Below are 4950 nucleotides of genomic sequence, written 5' to 3'. Positions count from 1 at the left end.
AGGGCGGGGTGGCGGGGCCGGGGACGGAGCCGAGGTAGGTAACTAGGTGGGTGGGTGGGGACGGCAGCGGCTCCCCTCTCAGGGTTTCTTTTGTTTCATGGCCTTAACCAGCCCCCGGCGCGCGCGGCGGCGGTGGCGACGCCCCACGCCGTTCTCCGAAGGAAGCCGGCGCGCTCTGATTGGCTGCTTTTAATCTCCGGGAGCCCGCCCTCTCGTCCCGCAGCCTTCTAGTTCCTTTCCCTCGGCCCCACCCCCGCCCTCTTCTCGGGCCCCGCCCCGCCGCGCCCCAGACCGCTCTGATTGGATGACGACAACGAGCCCGTCCTCGAAGCCGGCCCCCTCCCCACGCCCCGCCCTCCTCTTGCCACAGGGCTCGGGAGGGAAGCGACTGTGATTGCTCGATGGGTACGTCACTCTTTGTGTCGTAGCGAGGTGCCCGGGGAAAGAGGCGGGAGGAAGGCGCGGGAGCGGAGGAGGAGAGGGCCCCGAGTGGGGTCTGCGCAGGCGCGCGCGGGCTTAGCGCTCGCTTGTGTTCTGTCCGCTCCGTGGCCGTCCCGGGGCGGTGTTCGGGAAGGCGCTGGAGGAGAAGCCCGGCTCTGGGGCTGCAGGCGTGGGCCGCTGTGCGGAAGCGACTGCCGTCGGGGGCGGGGCCGGAGTGTCCTAGCCACTCGCGGGGGTGGCTTCCTGAGCCGCGTGGCTCCGGGGCCTTCTCTGCTTCTCTCCGGGACTGCTCCTCCCTCGGGGTGGCTGCCCACGCCCGGCCGGCTGATCTTCCCCAACGGTGCTAGTTCCTTAAGGTCGGGCCTGGAGGGCTGAGTTTAAAAGGCCTCGGGGCTTTTGAAAGGAAATTAGTTGGGTGTGTCCTGATGGATGCTCTTCCCCCTTGAGTTCCAGTTAGGCCTTTCCAGGTTCGCCTTAACCTCCCGCGTGGTCCCAGCGAGAGACCTCGAGCAACAACGGAATCCTAAGTTTCTAGTGGCCCCGTTAAAGTAGAAAGAAACAGTTTTAATAGAAAACCCATTTCAGTGCGTCCCAATTATTGCCATTTCAGCAAGTAAGCAATATACAATTACAGTATTTTACACCCCCCTTCCATGCTAAATCTTTGTCGATGTTGCATTTTCCACCTATAGCATACATGGATTCATTTTGCTTCACACTGGCCACGTTTCAGGCCCATTTTGCCACGAAAATCTCCAAATCTCTTGAGTTTTGAAATGTAATTTCAACCCCTCGGTCTTAAGTTACCTAAAGTTTGTTAGAATGTCACTGTAGTACTCTAGTCCCCTATCACAGCAACAGTACAAAAGAAAGCTCGGCTATGGCTTCCACAAACCATTTTTGTGCCTAAATAGCCATTTGTAGAAACACCATCTCTTCTAGTCCGAAGGGCTGTTGAATCCTAGCTGTTGTTAAACCTTCCTTGTTTGTTCAAACTCGCTTTCGTGGATGCTCGTTGATAGCCAAGGTATAGCTGTGGTATGATTCCCAATCCTGGCTGTACATAAAGGTGTGACAGAAACAGTACCCGCAGGGAGGCACAAACCGGCAACCAGTGCTCTCAGATTCTAGCCAAGTTTTTCAACATGGTGACCACTACCGCAGACAGGAAGAGGCATACTCTGAATAGTTTGATCTAGTACACCTGGGTTGGGGGCCTGGATCTATTTCTAAAAGTCAAACAGGTTGTTCTCCAGTTGCAGTAGGATCGAAAACACTGTTCTGGAGTTTCAGTGGGTTTACAGCAGTCTTAATTTTATGAAATATGATCTTAACTGCTTTCCAATTAGGTAGACTCTTCACTGGTATGTCCTCAAGGGCATATCTCACGGCGTTCTAAAGGGATTGAGTCTTTGAAAACATTGGTAAATAGCAATGTCTAGTCATTCACTTGCGTAATATCCACTGTTTACTGCCTGATGTTTCCAATTTATTTGGGCAGATATTTTTTTTTTTTTTTTTTTTACAATTCGTGTCAAGTATACCAAGGGAGAAAGCCAAATAAAGCCTGCAATCGCTATATTTTGGTCACGGGAAAGGAACATATAGTAGTCTGCAAATAGAAACCGTTGGCAGCCTCTCTTCCTTTTTTTTTTTTTTTTGATTTTCCCTTTATTTTTTATCAGTTGAATACCCAATCACTCAAAATGAATATTAGATACATAGTTTACTTATAACTTCTCTGCTGTGAAAAAAATTATACATATTTAAAGGGTGTATATTAACACTGATGAAATCTCAATGCAACTACTGGAATAGTTTTTATTAATTGTGATTACTTTGGGGACAATGTGCAAAGCTTATTAGATCCTAGCATACCAGAAGTAATTCCTTGGAGTCAAAACCTACAATGTCACACAGTTCAGACAGCATCATTACAGTATAAAGACATTGTAGATTGCACTCTCTTCTCAGAAGTCTCTAAAGATTAGAAAGAGTGAAAAAATATCCAGTTCTTTATATGTAACAACTAACATACTATTTTAACTGACTATATTTTGTCCAAAGTGATTAAGGACAAAAAATAGGAATTCTTGTTGCTTTATTATTTATTTATTACTGCTAGTAAGCTCCCAATAGAAGATCTTTAACATTAGACCAAGTTGTCTTGGTCTTCTGTTCATATATACACACATATATATGCATCCTTCCTTTTCAAGTAAAGAAACTGGTGCATTGTCGTAAATCCTCTTCCTCGGGACCCACGGCGGAAGCTGTGGCAGGAGTGCTGGTCCACCACTGAGACGTGGAAAGGACAGATTCATGGACATTACGTCCACAATGATAAGGTTCACTTAAGATTTTTTTTCTTCATTTAAGATTTTTTAAAGAGATGCTAAACAGTTTAATTTAGGTGTTCATGATATAAAAATTGCTTTCTATTTCATTTTCATATAATAAATGAGGTTTCGTGTGTTTCCATACACAAATATATACATTCATGCATTAATTTATATGTGATCAATATTGTGATTTATGAACAAGGCAGGAGATATTGAAATTTACCAACCTTCCCATTTGGGCCTAAAGTTATTGTCTTGTATTAAATCTTGCTTATGAAGCAACTTCTAGATTTTCTTTTGCTATAAATACATGACTGGACTTTTCATTTAAGTTCACCAAGCAAGCCAGTCCCTTCTGCCCTTCTGCAGCCATGCATGACATTAATTTTGCATTTGAATATGATTTCCCTTTTATTGCTTAGCTGCTGGTTAGGATGCAGTTTGATATAATGGGCTCTTTGAAACTATAGAATTCCCTGTTTACCCAATAGCAGACTGATTGTTGAACCTAGCCTTTTAAATCTAATCTAGTTTTGGTATTAAGACGGAGTCAATTACAAACCAAACAAAACTCAAGACGTCTGTTCTTGCAGGAAAGCAGCTGACAAGAAGTTTGAGGACTCCTACCAGAGCATTGCTGACACGGAGACTGGCTTTCCTGGCAGCCTAAACTAAACATACTTTTTTTTTTTTTAAATTATTTAAAGGCAGGATGAGTTTCTGTAGGACAGGGATCAGTGGCTCCAAGAGCTTCCCCTGAAGGAGGAGTCCTTAACCTGTGGGGTGTATGCTTCCTTGAATAGTATCAAATATAAGAATATATTAGTCAGTTGGTGCATAGAGTCACATTTCCTGGAGATGGCTTATTCTATCTTGGATTTCAGGCTCTCTGGAGTTGTTCAAAATTGTCCCAGAAACCTGCTCGAAGCTGTGTGGATTACAGAAACTCTGATGCCACACTCCTCTTCCCACACTGTCTCCTTCTTACTCCCATAGGCTGTTTGTACTCAGTGTCTGCTCCTTCACTGCACACTTCAGTCCAGCCATGACTCCTGATGCTTCCCTGGAACGACTTTTTACCAGATCCTTAAGTTTGTTTTTGTTTGTTTGTTTTGTCCCCCTTCCCCCCCCCCCCCCCCCATGAAGCACAGACTGGCCTCGAACTTGTTCAGTAGCCCAGGATGACTTTGAACCCCTTACCCTCCTGCTCCCCCTCTGAGAGTGCTTAGAGTACAATCATGTGCCACACCCGGTTTATGCAGAAACCGCGCTGGCCAGGTACCAAGGGCTTTGTGTGTAGATAAGCATCTATTAACTGAGCCACCTTCCCCCCCCCTCCTCAGTGAGTGCTTTTACCCCATGGAATTTAATCTCCTCCTGCAGTACTTCATAATTTTTTCACTTTCCCCAAAGCATTTCTCCATTCTTCTGTTTTTGTTCCTGTTTCCACAGCGCGCCTTGGGTTGCTTTGAAGGTCACATGACATTTTAGTATGCATTCAGAATCTCCCTTAGGTTTACATTCTGCTTATTCCATCCTTTCCACATAAACCATTTGCTCCATTCCCAAGATTCTTAAGTGACAATTCTTAGCTCTCCCAGATATTTGTCACAGCAGGAAAAACCAAACCAAAACAAACGACAAAACTGGATGCAATCTTCTAGCTTGAAATAGTGTAACTCTTTTTTTTATACATTTGTTATAGCAGTTATCTTCCCTAAAATACCAGCCTAAAAACCCTCACTTGTATAAAGAGAGTGAACATATTAGTGATTTCTGAGGGTTATGGCAGAAGGAGGGCCGACTAGGTGGAGCACAGTGGATTTCTATGGCAGTGGAACACTCTAGAGAGATGTGTGGAAACTCTTTTCTGCTCACTCTTCCTGGGTTTCTGTAACTGCTTTAAAAATGAAGTGAGCAGAAAATAGAGTTTCTGCACATCTCTCTAGACTAGTTTAATAACACAGAGCTACAAAAATAATTTATAGACCTACTTCAGAGATAGTGTATGAATTCACCTAACAGACTTCAAAACGTACATGAAAATGTGGCAAAATTGAAAGGAGAAATAAATTCATAATTGTAGTTGAGGACTTGAGCATGTCTATCTCAATAATTAGTAGAATTACTATTAAAATACACAGATGAATAACACTGACAAAACTAA

Source organism: Microtus ochrogaster, chromosome 18, assembly GCF_000317375.1.
Source record: "Microtus ochrogaster isolate Prairie Vole_2 chromosome 18, MicOch1.0, whole genome shotgun sequence".
NCBI lineage: Eukaryota > Metazoa > Chordata > Mammalia > Rodentia > Cricetidae > Microtus > Microtus ochrogaster.
This window is presented reverse-complemented; position numbering follows the sequence as displayed.